The sequence below is a fragment of the Astyanax mexicanus genome, chromosome 19, assembly GCF_023375975.1.
Source record: "Astyanax mexicanus isolate ESR-SI-001 chromosome 19, AstMex3_surface, whole genome shotgun sequence".
Classification (NCBI taxonomy): Eukaryota; Metazoa; Chordata; class Actinopteri; order Characiformes; family Acestrorhamphidae; genus Astyanax; species Astyanax mexicanus.
This window is the reverse complement of record NC_064426.1, coordinates 18,293,107-18,312,195: the sequence shown is the minus strand read 5'-3', so window position 1 is coordinate 18,312,195 and position 19,089 is coordinate 18,293,107. Positions and strand designations below refer to the sequence as shown.

At 42.9% G+C, this 19,089-nt stretch overlaps 1 protein-coding gene across 1 annotated transcript in view; it reads left to right on the top strand.

Annotated features, from left to right (window-relative positions):
- The first annotated feature begins 3,165 nt into the window (after positions 1-3,165).
- Positions 3,166-19,089, top strand: part of lrrc4ba (leucine rich repeat containing 4Ba) — a 148,187-nt gene continuing 132,263 nt past the window's right edge. The window contains exon 1 of the mRNA XM_007235389.4: positions 3,166-3,359. The gene's annotated coding sequence lies outside the window, so the exon portion shown is untranslated. The remainder of the gene's footprint in view (positions 3,360-19,089) is intronic.

Below are 19,089 nucleotides of genomic sequence, written 5' to 3'. Positions count from 1 at the left end.
ACACATAATTATTTAAAAGAACACATTTTCTAAGTAGTCAAAAGACTAATTTAGTCAAAAGAGTTATTAAAAAGAATAGTTAGGATTAAATGCCATTTAAAAGACGAGTTCTGTTAAATTGTTTGGCAATTTATGTAAAACAGTATTTCAGTTCAAAGCAATTAAAAAATGGATTCAGCAAAATTATGGGTAATAATACATAAAAAAATGAGCAGGTCAGAAAGAAACAAAATAAAAACATGGAGCTGTTTAAACAAACAGTTAAGTGAAAAAATATACTTAAAGGAGTATTTCAGTCTCAAAAACAGCTACAATGTATTGAAGACCAAGGTGTTATTTTTTAGGAGGAAGCTAATGCTAGCTAGCTGGAAGTCTGTTTATTTTTTATGTTGAATGAGAAGCAGTTCCTGCCCTCACATTCCAAAGGGGTAAGGTAAATCATTTAAATTTCATTGTAATTACAATATTATTTGGGTGATAATAAGAAGGCTGTCTGAGTTGGTTGCTAGCAAGCTATCTAACTAGCTAATTAGCTTTAGCCATCAAAATGCTTATACTATGTGTTTGTTTGTTTGTTTGTTTTTACCTCAGGGCATAGCTGTTCTCTCTCTCTCTCTCTCTCTCTCTCTCTCTCTCTCTCTCTCTCCCTCTGTGGGTGGGTATGGTATTCCTCAGTCTGCTAGCTGATGTTAGCAGTTAGCATTCTCCTCAGTTTGTGTTGAGCTCCAGTGCTGTTGTGTAGCAGCAGGTTGGTGGAGCGTCACGTCTCTCAGATGAACATCATTCTCTTCATCCTCAAGCACTGGAAGCTACTTTATGTTCAGCTGAAGCCCTTGGACTGATCTTCAATCTGCAGTGTTTATCAGCCACCTCTATGCTTCCTTAAACACTCTCTCAGTGCATCTGTTCTCCTTCCTCTTACATATGGTACTGAACTGAAGAGTGAGCCTCATAAACCTGTAGATTATTTACTCTCTCTCTCTCTCTCTCTCTCTCCCATCAGAATATAACGTTATATTTTTCTCTAACTCTTACTTCTCTCTCTTTCTCTACCTCTTTCTCTCTCTTTATTACCTGTTCTCTCTCTACCTTTTTTGACCCTCTATTCTCTATCACTTTCTTTATCTCCCCATCTTCTCCCCTTCTGTCTCTCTCTCTAACCTTGCTACCTTTTTATTTACTTTTCGCTAACTCTACCTATCTCTCGTATTTAACCTCTGTCTTCAACTCTGCATCATCTCTCTCTTTCTCGCCTCACCTCTTCTCTCTACCTTTTATCCACTTCTATCTTACTCTACATCTATTTCTCTACCTCTTTTTTTAACTCTCAATCTTCTCTTTCCTTGTCTAGTATCGCTATGCCTTTTCTGTACTTCTCCTTAACTCTACAACTATCTCTCATTCTCTACCTTTCTTTAACTCTCCATCTTCTCCCTCTTTCTCTCTACCTTTTCTCTACTTCTATCTTACTTTAACTCTATTTCTGTGCCTCTTTCTTTAACTATCCATCTTCTCTCATTCTGTCTTTCCTTCTCTATAACCTCAATGCCTTTTCTCTACTTCTTCCTAACTCTACAACTATCTCTCATATTATCCATCTTCTCTCTCTTTTTTATTACCTTCTCTCTCTACCTTTTCTCCACCCCTCTCTCTAACTCTGCTTCTATCTCTATTTCTCTACCTCTTTTTTAACTCTATATCCTCTCTCTTTCTCTCTTTCCTTCTCTATTACTTCAATATCTTTTCTCTACTTCTCTCAAACTCTACAACTATCTCTAATACACTACCTCTTTCTTTAATTTTGCATGCTCTCTCTTTCTCTCTCTGTACCTTTTCTCTACCCCTCTCTCTAACTCTACCCCATCTCTCTCGTTTACCACTTCTCTCTCAATCTTTTCTCTAACCCCCTCTCTCTCTAACTCTATATCTTTTTCTATGCCTCTTTCTTTAATTCACCATGTTTTCTTTCTTTTATTTCTTCTCTATTACCTTGCTACATTTTCTCTACCTATCTCTAACTCTACTTCTTTCTCTCAAACTCTACCTCTTTTTTCTCTTAATTCTTTCTCATCCTCATTCTCTCTCTCTAAATCTATCCAGGTCCACTCTCTTTCTCCCTCTTTCTCACTCTATACCCCCACACTCTGTCTATATCTTTCTCCAACTATTACTATTATATCTCTCTCTCCATCTCAACCTTTTTAACTCTAATTCTTCCCTATCTCTCATTCTCTAACTCTTTTTACAACTGTTTTCCTCCTGCTCTCTATGTCTCCTTCTATTACCTCTTCTCTCTACATTTTCACTACCCCTCAATATAAATCTCCATTTTTCTTTTTTACCTATTTCTTTAACCCTCTATATTCTCTCCTTTCTTTTCTATTACCTTGCTACCTACCCTCTTTCTCGTACTCTACCTTTTTCTTCTCTCTCTTTTTCTCTCTCTTATTCTCTCTCTCTCATTCCATCTCTATTATTTTTATTTCTCTACATTTTTCTTAATCTCTTAACCTATTTTCTCCGTTTCTCTTTTTCTCTCTCTAAATCATCCAACGCTTCTGCCTTTCTCTTTTTCTTTCTCTTCCTCTTTACCTTTTTCTCACTAACTCACTACTCATATCTCCCTTTTTTCCCAACTGTCTCTCTTTCTCTCTATCTCTTATTCTCTTTAATTGTCTTTCTACCCCATCAATCTCTCTAACTCTACTCCTATTGCTCCTAACGCTCTTTCTCTTTCTCTGCAACTCTCGTAACCTCTTTTCTCTTTCTCTCCCCCAACTACCTTATCTCACTCTCTACTTCATCTATCTTTCTCTACCTCTTTCTTTCCAACTCTCTTCTCTAACTTTTCTCTCTCTTTCTCTACATCTGTTTCTCTTTACCTCGTTCTCTAACTCTTTCTTAAGCCAAAGGAGCCACTACATGAACAAGAAAAGTGGGGTCAATGAGAAAGAGGGGGAGAAATAGAAAGAAAAGAGATGGAGAGCGACACAGAGAGAGAGAGAGAGCACTGAAGAAAGGATGGAAAGCGCGCACGCGAGAGACAGAGCTACATGGGAAGGAGGGAGGGAGGTAGAGAAAGGGGGAGGGAAAGAGGGAGGAGAGAGTGAGAGAGCTACACACACATACAGAGAGAGAGAGGGGGAGCGAGGGAGAGCGAGAGAGGGTGGGTTTAGAGTCGGAGTGTGAGGCAGTCTGTGAGGGAGCAGGGCTGGAGTGCGTTTCTCCGCAGCAGTAGCAGCAGCAGCAGCATCGCTGTGTATGTGTGTGTGTGTGTATGTTAATGTGTGTGTGAGACAGAGAGAGAGGGAGATAGAGAGACCCTGAGTGTTCCAAGGTGATTTTACTGCTGGATGAAGGTAAGGATGACATCTTTACTAGCTCTTCTGCTCTTCATCTCTTTACTCTTCATCCTCACTTTCTCTCTCTCTCTTTCTATGTCTCACTCTCTCTTTTTGAGGGCTTGCGATGCTTCTCAACAAATCCATTGGCTCTCATCTGCCTTATCAATGCTATTAATCACAATCATTAATTAATGCAGCAAGCTGGCATGAGCTGTGCGTGGATGTGTCCAGACTTTGAATGGGGGGGGGGTAATTGTGTTGGGTAAGTGAGTGAGTGGGGGGGGGGGGGTGTATGGATTGGAGGGGGTGGACAAGATACCCCCAATCAGAGGTGCAGAAGCTACACCAACAGACTGTATATGACGCTGCATGACTTGAAGAGACAGGTCCATACGTACGCCTGCTGGAGGTTAGCCGTTCCAATGTGCGTTATCATGGTCCTGTTGATGGCGCCTCGTGATGCTGCTCCGTGTCATGCCGCGGGATTGCGTGGAGTAACGCTCGCTGGCAGACGTGATGCTCTTCACCTTGGATCTGTTGCACATTATGGCGTTTTAACGAGCAGCGTTGGCGTGTGCACATGGTGTGAAAACAGCGCGTGGTTGCGCAGTGCACTCCTTGCCCTTGCACTTGCTGAACTTAAATAACGGGAGGATTTGTGTGTGTTTCTTCTTCTGCGCCGTCTTTGGCTGCTTTGCATCGATCACAGTCCAGCCAGGAACGAGGTGCCGCTGCTGGTGAACAAGTGGCTCCTCCAGTGAGAATCCAGGATCCAGTGCAGACTAGCTGTGGCAATGGGATTGCAATGCTAATGTGGTGCTGCTGGAGCTCAAAGCTGCGAGCTACATATCATACCTGTTAGAGGGGCTTAAAATCACGCTGGAGGAAACGGTGGAAGCGAAGTGGACTTACTGCGAATAAGAAGTGACTCAGAACAGCTTAAATAGCAAAGAAACACAGAAGCTTCTTCCTGTATTTACTTTATTGCTTTAACTTAAATGAAAGCTTAAACTGAACTAGATTGCAGTTCCTACAGAAACTGCGAGTGTGATTGCAGTGCTGGCTGGTATCTGCTATGGTGTTGCTAAGGTGTTGCTAAGTGGTTGCTAAGGTGTGGCTATGGTATCCGGGGTGGTTGCTAAGGTGTTGCTAAGTGGTTGCTAGGTGGTTGCTAAGGTGTTGCTAGGCGGTTGCTAAGGTGTTGCTATGGTATCTGGGGTGGTTGCTAAGGTGTTGCTAGGTGGTTGCTAAGGTGTTGTTAGGCGGTTGCTAAGGTGTTGCTATGGTATCCAGGGTGGTTGCTAAGGTGTTGCTAGGTGGTTGCTAGGTGGTTGCTAAGGTGTTGCTAGGCGGTTGCTAAGGTGTTGCTATGGTATCCGGGGTGGTTGCTAAGGTGTTGCTAGGTGGTTGCTAGGTGGTTGCTAAGGTGTTGCTAGGCGGTTGCTAAGGTGTTGCTATGGTATCCGGGGTGGTTGCTAAGGTGTTGCTAGGTGGTTGCTAGGGTGTTGCTATGGTATCCGGGGTGGTTGCTAAGGTGTTGCTAGGTGGTTGCTAGGTGGTTGCTAGGGTGTTGCTAGGCGGTTGCTAAGGTGTTGCTATGGTATCCGGGGTGGTTGCTAAGGTGTTGCTAGGTGGTTGCTAAGGTGTTGCTAGGCGGTTGCTAAGGTGTTGCTATGGTATCCGGGGTGGTTGCTAAGGTGTTGCTAGGTGGTTGCTAAGGTGTTGCTAGGCGGTTGCTAAGGTGTTGCTATGGTATCCGGGGTGGTTGCTAAGGTGTTGCTAGGTGGTTGCTAGGGTGTTGCTAGGCGGTTGCTAAGGTGTTGCTATGGTATCCGGGGTGGTTGCTAAGGTGTTGCTAGGTGGTTGCTAGGGTGTTGCTAGGCGGTTGCTAAGGTGTTGCTATGGTATCCGGGGTGGTTGCTAAGGTGTTGCTAGGTGGTTGCTAGGTGGTTGCTAGGGTGTTGCTAGGCAGTTGCTAAGGTGTTGCTATGGTATCCGGGGTGGTTGCTAAGGTGTTGCTAGGTGGTTGCTAGGCGGTTGCTAGGGTGTTGCTAGGCGGTTGCTAAGGTGTTGCTATGGTATCCGGGGTGGTTGCTAAGGTGTTGCTAGGTGGTTGCTAGGTGGTTGCTAGGGTGTTGCTAGGCGGTTGCTAAGGTGTTGCTATGGTATCCGGGGTGTTTGCTAAGGTGTTGCTAGGTGGTTGCTAGGTGGTTGCTAGGGTGTTGCTAGGCGGTTGCTAAGGTGTTGCTATGGTATCCGGGGTGGTTGCTAAGGTGTTGCTAGGTGGTTGCTAGGGTGTTGCTAGGGGGTTGCTAAGGTGTTGCTATGGTATCTGGGGTGGTTGCTAAGGTGTTGCTAGATGGTTGCTAGGTGGTTGCTATGGTGTTGCTAGGCGGTTGCTAAGGTGTTGCTATGGTATCCGGGGTGGTTGCTATGGTGTTTCTAGGTGGTTGCTAGGTGATGTATATGCATAAATTTGATTAAATGGTGTTTGCACGTTGCTACGCAACGTGCAAATACATCAATCAGCTATGCACGCTAGGTTGCTCTGGCCGTTCGGGGGTGTCCAAACTTTTGACCCGTGGCTCCATTACACACAGTACTGGGGGGCCGGGGTGTCCAAACTTTTGACCCGTGGCTCCATTACACACAGTACTGGGGGGGGCCGGGGTGTCCAAACTTTTGACCTAATGCTGTTTTATCCCATAGCTGCTCCATACACTCACAGTACTGGAGTTCTAGCTACCTGTCCTTCGATCTAGCTGCCGTCCTCCGATTGGCCCCATTCATTCCTATGGGGCCACTTCGTACGACATTCGTACGAAATCCGTACGTCGTAACTTTTCGTAACGCATATTTTCGGAAAGAGCTCAATAAGTTCTACAGGTCCTCAATTGGTTTCATCTTCGTATTTCAAAAATTGCGACGTCCACGGGCGTGCAAAGTTCTGCCCATTCATTTTCAATGGGCAAAAAAACGCGTACTTACGAAGTTTTTACGAAAAACGTAAGTCCGATCGGAAAGCTGTATACAAGCCCACCATTCCCGATAAGGACGCACGTTTTCTCTTTTGGACGAAGTCGATATTTCGAAAACTGCGGCACTAGTTAACCGGACAAAAAACAGGTGGAATAATAATAATAACTAGATTGCAGTTCCTACAGAAACTGCGAGTGTGATTGCAGTGCTGGCTGGTATCTGCTATGGTGTTGCTAAGGTGTTGCTATGGTATCCGGGGTGGTTGCTAAGGTGTTGCTAGGTGGTTGCTAGGGTGTTGCTAGGCGGTTGCTAAGGTGTTGCTATGGTATCCGGGGTGGTTGCTAAGGTGTTGCTAGGTGGTTGCTAGGTGGTTGCTAAGGTGTTGCTAGGCGGTTGCTAAGGTGTTGCTATGGTATCCGGGGTGGTTGCTAAGGTGTTGCTAGGTGGTTGCTAGGTGGTTGCTAGGGTGTTGCTAGGCGGTTGCTAAGGTGTTGCTAGGTGGTTGCTAGGGTGTTGCTAGGTGGTTGCTAAGGTGTTGCTATGGTATCCGGGGTAGTTGCTAAGCTGTTGCTAGGTGGTTGCTAGGTGGTTGCTAAGGTGTTGCTAGGCGGTTGCTAAGGTGTTGCTATGGTATCCGGGGTGGTTGCTAAGGTGTTGCTAGGTGGTTGCTAGGTGGTTGCTAAGGTGTTAATAGCCGGTTGCTAAGGTGTTGCTATGGTATCCGGGGTGGTTGCTAAGGTGTTGCTAGGTGGTTGCTAGGGTGTTGCTAGGCGGTTGCTAAGGTGTTGCTATGGTATCTGGGGTGGTTGCTAAGGTGTTGCTAGGTGGTTGCTAGGTGGTTGCTAGGGTGTTGCTAGGCGGTTGCTAAGGTGTTGCTATGGTATCCGGGGTGGTTGCTAGGTGGTTGCTAGGTGGTTGCTAGGGTGTTGCTAGGCGGTTGCTAAGGTGTTGCTATGGTATCCGTGGTGGTTGCTAAGGTGTTGCTAAGTGGTTGCTAGGTGGTTGCTAAGGTGTTGCTAGGCGGTTGCTAAGGTGTTGCTATGGTATCCGGGGTGGTTGCTAAGGTGTTGCTAGGTGGTTGCTAGGTGGTTGCTAGAGTGTTGCTAGGCGGTTGCTAAGGTGTTGCTATGGTATCCAGGGTGGTTGCTAAGGTGTTGCTAGGTGGTTGCTAGGTGGTTGCTAGGGTGTTGCTAGGCGGTTGCTAAGGTGTTGCTACGGTATCCGGGGTGGTTGCTAAGGTGTTGCTAGGTGGTTGCTAGGTGGTTGCTAGGGTGTTGCTAGGCGGTTGCTAAGGTGTTGCTATGGTATCCAGGGTGGTTGCTAAGGTGTTGCTAGGTGGTTGCTAGGTTGTTGCTAGGGTGTTGCTAGGCGGTTGCTAAGGTGTTGCTATGGTATCCGGGGTGGTTGCTAAGGTGTTGCTAGGTGGTTGCTAGGTGGTTGCTAAGGTGTTGCTAGGCGGTTGCTAAGGTGTTGCTATGGTATCCGGGGTGGTTGCTAAGGTGTTGCTAGGTGGTTGCTAGGTGGTTGCTAGGTGGTTGCTAGGCGGTTGCTAAGGTGTTGCTATGGTATCCGGGGTGGTTGCTAAGGTGTTGCTAAGTGGTTGCTATGCGGTTGCTAAGGTGTTGCTAGGCGGTTGCTAAGGTGTTGCTATGGTATCCGGGGAGGTTGCTAAGGTGTTGCTAGGTGGTTGCTAGGTGGTTGCTAAGGTGTTGCTAGGCGGTTGCTAAGGTGTTGCTATGGTATCTGTGGTGGTTGCTATGGTGTTTCTAGGTGGTTGCTAGGTGATTTATATGCATAAATTAGATTAAATGGTGTTTGCACGTTGCTACGCAACGTGCAAATACATCAATTAGCTATGCACGCTAGGTTGCTCTGGCCGTTCGGGGGTGTCCAAACTTTTGACCCGTGGCTCCATTACACACAGTACTGGGGGGCCGGGGTGTCCAAACTTTTGACCCATGGCTCCATTACACACAGTACTGGGGGGCCGGGGTGTCCAAACTTTTGACCTAATGCTGTTTTATCCCATAGCTGCTCCATACACTCACAGTACTGGAGTTCTAGCTACCTGTCCTTCGATCTAGCTGCCGTCCTCCGATTGGCCCCATTCATTCCAATGGGGCCACTTCGTACGACATTCGTACGAAATCCGTACGTCGTAACTTTTCGTAACGCATATTTTCGGAAAGAGCTCAATAAGTTCTACAGGTCCTCAATTGGTTTCATCTTCATATTTCAAAAATTGCGACGTCCACGGGCGTGCAAAGTTCTGCCCATTCATTGTCAATGGGCAAAAAAACGCGTACTTACGAAGTTTTTACGAAAAACGTAAGTCCGATCGGAAAGCTGTATACAAGCCCACCATTCCCGATATAGACGCACGTTTTCTCTTTTGAACGAAGTCGATATTTCGAAAACTGCGGCACTAGTTAACCGGACAAAAAACAGGTGGAATAATAATAATAACTAGATTGCAGTTCCTGCAGAAACTGCGAGTGTGATTGCAGTGCTGGCTGGTATCTGCTGTGGTGTTGCTAAGGTGTTGCTAAGTGGTTGCTAAGGTGTGGCTATGGTATCCGGGGTGGTTGCTAAGGTGTTGCTAAGTGGTTGCTAGGTGGTTGCTAAGGTGTTGCTAGGCGGTTGCTAAGGTGTTGCTATGGTATCTGGGGTGGTTGCTAAGGTGTTGCTAGGTGGTTGCTAGGTGGTTGCTAAGGTGTTGCTATGGTATCCGGGGTGGTTGCTAAGGTGTTGCTAGCTGGTTGCTAGGTGGTTGCTAAGGTGTTGCTAGGCGGTTGCTAAGGTGTTGCTATGGTATCCGGGGTGGTTGCTAAGGTGTTGCTAGGTGGTTGCTAGGTGGTTGCTAAGTTGTTGCTAGGCGGTTGCTAAGGTGTTGCTATGGTATCCGGGGTGGTTGCTAAGGTGTTGCTAGGGTGTTGCTAGGGTGTTGCTAGGCGGTTGCTAAGGTGTTGCTATGGTATCCGGGGTGGTTGCTAAGGTGTTGCTAGGTGGTTGCTAGGTGGTTGCTAGGGTGTTGCTAGGCGGTTGCTAAGGTGTTGCTATGGTATCCGGGGTGGTTGCTAAGGTGTTGCTAGGTGGTTGCTAGGTGGTTGCTAGGGTGTTGCTAGGCGGTTGCTAAGGTGTTGCTATGGTATCCAGGGTGGTTGCTAAGGTGTTGCTAGGTGGTTGCTAGGGTGTTGCTAGGCGGTTGCTAAGGTGTTGCTATGGTATCCGGGGTGGTTGCTAAGGTGTTGCTAGGTGGTTGCTAGGTGGTTGCTAGGGTGTTGCTAGGCGGTTGCTAAGGTGTTGCTATGGTATCCGGGGTGGTTGCTAAGGTGTTGCTAGGTGGTTGCTAGGTGGTTGCTAGGGTGTTGCTAGGCGGTTGCTAAGGTGTTGCTATGGTATCCGGGGTGGTTGCTAAGGTGTTGCTAGGTGGTTGCTAGGTGGTTGCTAGGGTGTTGCTAGGCGGTTGCTAAGGTGTTGCTATGGTATCCGGGGTGGTTGCTAAGGTGTTGCTAGGTGGTTGCTAGGGTGTTGCTAGGCGGTTGCTAAGGTGTTGCTATGGTATCTGGGGTGGTTGCTAAGGTGTTGCTAGGTGGTTGCTAGGTGGTTGCTAGGGTGTTGCTAGGCGGTTGCTAAGGTGTTGCTATGGTATCCGGGGTGGTTGCTAAGGTGTTGCTAGGTGGTTGCTAGGTGGTTGCTAGGGTGTTGCTAGGCGGTTGCTAAGGTGTTGCTATGGTATCTGGGGTGGTTGCTAAGGTGTTGCTAGATGGTTGCTAGGTGGTTGCTATGGTGTTGCTAGGCGGTTGCTAAGGTGTTGCTATGGTATCCAGGGTGGTTGCTATGGTGTTTCTAGGTGGTTGCTAGGTGATGTATATGCATAAATTTGATTAAATGGTGTTTGCACGTTGCTACGCAACGTGCAAATACATCAATCAGCTATGCACGCTAGGTTGCTCTGGCCGTTCGGGGGTGTCCAAACTTTTGACCCGTGGCTCCATTACACACAGTACTGGGGGGCCGGGGTGTCCAAACTTTTGACCCGTGGCTCCATTACACACAGTATTGGGGGGCCGGGGTGTCCAAACTTTTGACCTAATGCTGTTTTATCCCATAGCTGCTCCATACACTCACAGTACTGGAGTTCTAGCTACCTGTCCTTCGATCTAGCTGCCGTCCTCCGATTGGCCCCATTCATTCCAATGGGGCCACTTCGTACGACATTCGTACGAAATCCGTACGTCGTAACTTTTCGTAACGCATATTTTCGGAAAGAGCTCAATAAGTTCTACAGGTCCTCAATTGGTTTCATATTCGTATTTCAAAAATTGCGACGTCCACGGGCGTGCAAAGTTCTGCCCATTCATTTTCAATGGTCAAAAAAACGCGTACTTACGAAGTTTTTACGAAAAACGTAAGTCCGATCGGAAAGCTGTATACAAGCCCACCATTCCCGATATGGACGCACGTTTTCTCTTTTGAACGAAGTCGATATTTCGAAAACTGCGGCACTAGTTAACCGGACAAAAAACAGGTGGAATAATAATAATAACTAGATTGCAGTTCCTACAGAAACTGCGAGTGTGATTGCAGTGCTGGCTGGTATCTGCTGTGGTGTTGCTAAGGTGTTGCTAAGTGGTTGCTAAGGTGTGGCTATGGTATCCGGGGTGGTTGCTAAGGTGTTGCTAAGTGGTTGCTAGGTGGTTGCTAAGGTGTTGCTAGGCGGTTGCTAAGGTGTTGCTATGGTATCTGGGGTGGTTGCTAAGGTGTTGCTAGGTGGTTGCTAAGGTGTTGCTAGGCGGTTGCTAAGGTGTTGCTATGGTATCCGGGGTGGTTGCTAAGGTGTTGCTAGCTGGTTGCTAGGTGGTTGCTAAGGTGTTGCTAGGCGGTTGCTAAGGTGTTGCTATGGTATCCGGGGTGGTTGCTAAGGTGTTGCTAGGTGGTTGCTAGGTGGTTGCTAAGTTGTTGCTAGGCGGTTGCTAAGGTGTTGCTATGGTATCCGGGGTGGTTGCTAAGGTGTTGCTAGGTGGTTGCTAGGGTGTTGCTAGGCGGTTGCTAAGGTGTTGCTATGGTATCCGGGGTGGTTGCTAAGGTGTTGCTAGGTGGTTGCTAGGTGGTTGCTAGGGTGTTGCTAGGCGGTTGCTAAGGTGTTGCTATGGTATCCGGGGTGGTTGCTAAGGTGTTGCTAGGTGGTTGCTAGGTGGTTGCTAGGGTGTTGCTAGGCGGTTGCTAAGGTGTTGCTATGGTATCCAGGGTGGTTGCTAAGGTGTTGCTAGGTGGTTGCTAGGGTGTTGCTAGGCGGTTGCTAAGGTGTTGCTATGGTATCCGGGGTGGTTGCTAAGGTGTTGCTAGGTGGTTGCTAGGTGGTTGCTAGGGTGTTGCTAGGCGGTTGCTAAGGTGTTGCTATGGTATCCGGGGTGGTTGCTAAGGTGTTGCTAGGTGGTTGCTAGGTGGTTGCTAGGGTGTTGCTAGGCGGTTGCTAAGGTGTTGCTATGGTATCCGGGGTGGTTGCTAAGGTGTTGCTAGGTGGTTGCTAGGTGGTTGCTAGGGTGTTGCTAGGCGGTTGCTAAGGTGTTGCTATGGTATCCGGGGTGGTTGCTAAGGTGTTGCTAGGTGGTTGCTAGGGTGTTGCTAGGCGGTTGCTAAGGTGTTGCTATGGTATCCGGGGTGGTTGCTAAGGTGTTGCTAGGTGGTTGCTAGGTGGTTGCTAGGGTGTTGCTAGGCGGTTGCTAAGGTGTTGCTATGGTATCCGGGGTGGTTGCTAAGGTGTTGCTAGGTGGTTGCTAGGTGGTTGCTAGGGTGTTGCTAGGGGGTTGCTAAGGTGTTGCTATGGTATCTGGGGTGGTTGCTAAGGTGTTGCTAGATGGTTGCTAGGTGGTTGCTATGGTGTTGCTAGGCGGTTGCTAAGGTGTTGCTACGGTATCCGGGGTGGTTGCTATGGTGTTTCTAGGTGGTTGCTAGGTGATGTATATGCATAAATTTGATTAAATGGTGTTTGCACGTTGCTACGCAACGTGCAAATACATCAATCAGCTATGCACGCTAGGTTGCTCTGGCCGTTCGGGGGTGTCCAAACTTTTGACCCGTGGCTCCATTACACACAGTACTGGGGGGCCGGGGTGTCCAAACTTTTGACCCGTGGCTCCATTACACACAGTACTGGGGGGCCGGGGTGTCCAAACTTTTGACCTAACGCTGATTTATCCCATAGCTGCTCCATTACACACAGTACTGGAGTTCTAGCTACCTGTCCTTCGATCTAGCTGCCGTCCTCCGATTGGCCCCATTCATTCCAATGGGGCCACTTCGTACGACATTCGTACGAAATCCGTACGTCGTAACTTTTCGTAACGCATATTTTCGGAAAGAGCTCAATAAGTTCTACAGGTCCTCAATTGGTTTCATCTTAGTATTTCAAAAATTGCGACGTCCACGGGCGTGCAAAGTTCTGCCCATTCATTTTCAATGGGCAAAAAAACGCGTACTTACGAAGTTTTTACGAAAAACGTAAGTCCGATCGGAAAGCTGTATACAAGCCCACCATTCCCGATATGGACGCACGTTTTCTCTTTTGAACGAAGTCGATATTTCGAAAACTGCGGCACTAGTTAACCGGACAAAAAACAGGTGGAATAATAATAATAATAATAATAATAATAAGAAGAAGAAGAAGAAGAAGAATAAGACTTAAGAAGAACAATACTGTGATTGCATTACTGCAATCACACTAATAATAATAATAAGAAGAAGAAGAAGAATAAGACTTAAGAAGAACAATACTGTGATTGCATTACTGCAATCACACTAATAATAATAATAATAATAATAATAAGAAGAAGAAGAAGAAGAAGAATAAGACTTAAGAAGATCAATACTGTGATTGCATTACTGCAATCACACTAATAATAATAATAAGAAGAAGAAGAAGAATAAGACTTAAGAAGAACAATACTGTGATTGCATTACTGCAATCACACTAATAAAGACCTGCATAGGTCTAGAGTCTATCCTGCATATTTTAGTGTAGGAACTGAAATGTTTTAGGATGTTTTCACATTGCCATGTTTGGTCCAGACCTTCGGATTTAGCTTGGTCTTAAACGGTGACGCAGAACCTTCTTCCTGCATTTACTTTATTTCTTTAGTGCAAATAAGAAAAATGACAGCTTACACTAAATAAAAGCCTTAAATATATCCTGCATATTTTAGTACAGGAACTGAATTGATTTAGGATTTTTTCACACTTGCCATGTTTGGGACAAAACTTCAGATTTCACTAGATTTTAAAGGGGGACTCAACCACAGTCTGAAACAAGTGAGCAAAATTTGATTCATTTGACCCAAAGAGGTGGTCTTGGTCCAGATCAATTCAACCATGGTCCGGTTTGTTTGCAGTGTAAATGCAGCTTGACTTTTAGAGTGTTTTCACACCAGTAAGTTAGTTTGCTCTGGTCTGAATTAACTAATAAGTTTGTAAACCTTTTACCAATGCTTTGGTTTGTTTTCACACAAGGAACAATAAGAAGTGTGTAGGACTGTGTAGGAACTGAAGTGTTTTAGGGTGTTTTTACCCTAAAAAGGTCTACAGACCTTCGGATTTAGGTTGATCTTAAATGGTGATGCAGAACCTCTTTTCTGCATTTACTTTATTTCTTTAGTACAAATAAGAAAAATTACAGCTTAAAATAAATAAAAGCCTCAACTCTGTACTGCATATATTAGTACAGGAACTGAATTGTTTTAGGGTGTTTTCACACTTGCCATGTTTGGTCCACATCTTTGGATGTAGCTTGGTCTTAAAGAGTGTCCTATCCTCATACTATAGGAACTGAGAAGTGTTTAGTGTTTTAAAGTGTTTTCACACTTTCAAAACTTCAGATTTTGCTAGATTTTAAAGGGGGACTCAACCACAGTCTGAAACAAATGAGGAAATTCTGTATGACCGAAAGAGGTGATCTTGGTCCAGATCAATTCAACCATGGTCCGGTTTGTTTGCAGTGTGAATAAAGCTTGATTTTAGAGTGTTTTTTTTTACACCAGTAGTTAGTTTGCTCTGGTCTAAATCAGTTAATAAGTTTGTAAACTTGGGCACACTTCTAGTATACTTTGTTGGGTAAAAAAATATATTTTAATATACTGTACTACAATTTTTAGTGTGTTACAAATTTACTTTAAATGTTTTGTTTGATATTTAAACACTATATGCAAAAAAATTGATTATTATTTACATTTTCCTAATTATAATTACAGATCATTTTAACCATTATATTAATGTAATACCTAAATCTATTTTTAAAACATTTTACCAATGTAGTCATTTAATTAACTTTTTAAAAAGTTACGTGATACATTGCACTTTAAGTGAACTCCTGTAACAGTTGTTTTTAACACACTTTGCTAAAAATTTACAAAAGCATAGTTGGAAATAAATATTTTAGAAATATACTGAATTACATTAAACTAAAAGTGCACTTCATAGTAGTCTATATTGTATTTTTTTTTAAATCATCTACTTCATCTAATTTTTATATATTTTAGCAAAGTACATAAATCTGTTAGTATATTTACAGCATACTTAGACATTTCTCAATATGTTTTAAGTAAAATTAAGTATATATTTTTTTCACCAGGCTGGTCTTGGTCCAGATCAACTTAACCATGGTCCGGTTTGTTTGCAGTGTGAACGCAAGTTGACTTTTAAAGTGTTTTCACACTAGTAGTTAATTTGCTCTGGTCTGAATCAGTTAATAAGTTTGTAAACCTGGGGCCTTTTACCAATGGTTGGGTTTGTTTTCACACAAGGAACAACCCAAGTGCATAAAAATGCACACAAACGAGTCATATTAAGTGTTTCTCTTCCTATTGATCAAAACTGTCTGGGGACAGCTTGGAGCAAAAAAAGTAAATTCAAACAGAAGGTCTGAACTGTGTTCTGGACTATTTCTATGCAGTTTACCTTGGAGCTACAGCAGCGATGGCATTTGTCCATAGCTGTAGTAATCATCTAGGCAGTATTCCAGGTTAAACTAAAAGGTGAGGGTGTGGAAACTGCAGATGAATATGGTTTATTTTTACTTATGATGCAATTCATTTGGGCAGATGTGAATACAGACATTTCTCAATATGTTTTGAGTACAACTAAGTATATATTTGTTTTCACCAGGGTGGATGAATTTGGTACACACTTGAATGTGGGCCAAAACAACCATACTAAGACCCTTGAAAGAAAGGTCTTGTTCTGGTCCCAACTGAGTTGTTACCCAGATCATCACAACATTTACAATATATTAACAATAACACATAATAGCACATAAATATGCACTAGTCTAGAACACAGAATCCTCTTCCTGTATTTACTTTATTGCTTTCGCCCCAAACAGTCAGCAGAGAGAATGTTCTTACATGATTTGTTTTAATGCTTATTTAGTGCACTTGGGTTTTATCCTTGTGTGAAAATAAACCAAACCAAGCCTGAGGTTAAACACCAGAACAAATGTAATATATAGGCCTTAAAACACCTCTAGATTCTAGACTTCTTTTTTCTTATAATTTGCTCTATATAAAGCACTAAAGCTCCAAAATGACACAAACAGTAAATAAAGAGTCCAATACTACTTAGAAACTTCTAGTAGAACTTCTATCTAAAGCAGTCCAAGAACAGAACCTGGATATTTGATAGAAATATTTGCTTTTTTCTTATTTTTTCCAATGATAATATTGAGACTTGGAGAAAAGGGTTATTCAATGGCTAGGGGTAATGTTTAGAGCAATGCATGTTCACAAACCTTTGGATAAGCCCTGGAGGAAAAATAGGGGTTCTATTAAGTACTAATTTTCTTTTTCTCTGAATATAGTGAATAACAAATCCAGACTTGTTGTTCTCCATATAACTCAACGAAGTCCATTTATGCATTAAAAAATAAATCGAAACAGCTTGCATTTTGAATTCAGATTGCAGTTCTGCTCATAAGTTCCATTTAGAGATTCTAGGTCAATCCAGTGTATTTTAAGAGAAAAAATAGACACTTATTTTGTATAATTTTGATGTAAATAAAGCAACGATGCTCTAAACTGAGAGATCTGAGCTACAGAAAAAACAGTGCAGAAGTTAAAGTGACACAGCAGTATGCTTATAAGCTGGATAAAGGCTTATGTCCTGCTCGTAAGCTCCATGTAGAGCTGCTAGGTTCATCCAGCATCTATTAGCATAGAAGATAAAGTGTTTTAGACTCCATTTTTCTCTTTTTAGAGCTTTTTTGGTTTTAGCAAAAATGCAGAAATTTCACAGTGAGAAAAGCCTTCGCAGTACATTTGAACCAACACAACAAACCTAAACATAAAAAAAAGTTTAAAGCCACAACTTTATTGATAAAAAGCAAACAGTAAGTTGTTCTTTGAAAGATTAAAAAAGACAAGAACAGACTAAATGCTTGTAGATATTATTTCTAAGGTGTGATCTGGTTTGGTCCAGCAACGTGGAAGGATCTGCTGAAGTTGTGTTTGATGTGCTGAGACGTTTCTAGAACATTCTCCTCCGTTCACACTGGTTCTTTTGGCTTGTCTATCCTTTTTCTAGAGCAATCAGCATTAGCATGCTAGTGTTTGCTGGGGAACATTGTGTCTCCTGGGCCTAGAGCCTCCTCTGTCCTATTAACAGGCATTAGCTAACTATGCTGCTACAATTCACCCATGAACTCATCAGTTACAGCACCGGCTGCTCCAGCTACAACATACAAATACAGCCAACGATGCCTCGCACTTTCCATATCTCAATCTCAAAGGTTTAATGTTTGAGTTGCCACACACTTGTGATTTAGGCCTCAGTTTTGGTCTTTTGGAATAGGAGAAATGGTGCTAAAGCTAAGAGAAGTGCTAATTAAAATCACTTTCCTAGTGACATGCACACTATATTAAGAAAAGTATTGGGAATGCTAAAATCATTCATTGTTTCCACCAACCCTAAAGGTATTGAAAAAGAGTTTACTCTGCTTTTGCTGAGGTAACTGTCTCTACTGTCCAGGGAAGACTTTCTATCAGACTTTGGAGCATTAATGTGAGGATTTGATGGACTTTATTGACAAGAGGAGTAGTGCTGGGCGAAATGGGAAAAATCATATATCACGATATGGAACTTTTTATATCACCATAACGATATATATATTGTGATATGTCACATTTATGTCACATGTTTTCAGTTATTCTTCGAAAAATATTACAAAATAATAGCATTTTTTTCAACTTTATTTCAAAGTGACATTACACCAAACTTTCACAAATGAGAATTTCTACCTTTTAGTGCAGCAATATATATGTATCAAATGAAAACAGATGAGGTAAATGCAGTAGCTATGCGTTTAACAACGTAAAGCAGTGTCATTTTTTTTGCTTTTGCGTTCTATACCTGGCAAACTGAGGTGTGGAAATGGAACTGGGGGAATAAAGGTGGGGCAGGTTTGGAGGCCACAAAGTTCAAATAAGAACATACATACTGAATATATGATGAACAACAGCTGCATTCTTGCTTGTTTTGGCTGAAGATTGCTTTTTTTCATGTGTTTTCATTACAATGAAATATATCATTGTAACCAGGTCTCACTGTCTCAACACATGGATGGCATGTAATACATTCTTTTTAGTATTTATATATTAATATTTTAACTAAAAATATTTAAATTTCAGGAATTATAATATATTATATATCATAAATTATTTGAGTAATATTGTTTAAATTAAGTCATTGTAATTAGGTAATATTGTACGCAAAAATTAAGTAAAGTTTACTAAAAGAAAGGATTGATTCAGCAAAAATAAATAAAGTAAAGTTTAATAAAAGAAAGGATGGAAGTTCAGTTCACTTATTTACTCTATGTAACATTTAAGTCTTGAAACCGAGTTGAAGTTACTTAAATTTATCTGAAATTAAATTTACTTAAAAAAGCAAAAAGCAAATTCAGAAAGTTGCAAAACTTTTTTAAAGTATATTTTACGCGTGATTTTTTTTTTTCAGTGTAGCCTAAATGTACTTTTGTCTTGCTTTTTAAATTAAAGGCAATTAAAACTATAAACCATATATTGATTGAACACTGGAACATTTGTTTTATTATCCTAGCAGACAAACCTTTTAAAAAATGCAATTTATTTACTTCAGCGGTGCTAGTTTAGTCAAACCTTTGCATCAGCAGTGCTACTCAAGTCACTTGTATAATTTATACAAAAAAGCAGGCAGTCTTGGTAAACTGGTAAACTTGGTAAACAAACATGCTACGACTAATTTGCCTGAGCTAATGTTGCAATCCTAGCCCTGTTATGTTTATAAATATTTAATTTATGAGTAGAACTGAGTAAAAATGAACTTAAACCTGCCGATTCTTGCCTCTTTTTGCTGGCTCTCTCCCTAATCCCATAATAGCGTCAGAGGAAACTCTGCTATACAACTTTAAATGAATTTTAATAAATCAATGCCCCAAAAAACTTAATACCCAACAGTGGCTCTCGTAGCTCTTGTAGTCCGGACGCACTGCAGAGTTTAGCGTTCCTCCTCATTTAATTAGCAAAGCCTTTTTGTGAGGTGGATGCAGATGGTAAGCTCTAGTCTCAGCAGAGCTGTGACCTGGTTAGAACCTAGTTTGACACCTCTGTTTTACACCATCTCTCCAAAGAACCCAATTTGGCACATTTATTTTTAAGCGCAGTGTTGAATCAGATGTGAGTTAAGCAGGCTAATCACTTGGGGGTGCTAGGGGATGCCACGGCGTACATAAGGTGTTAAT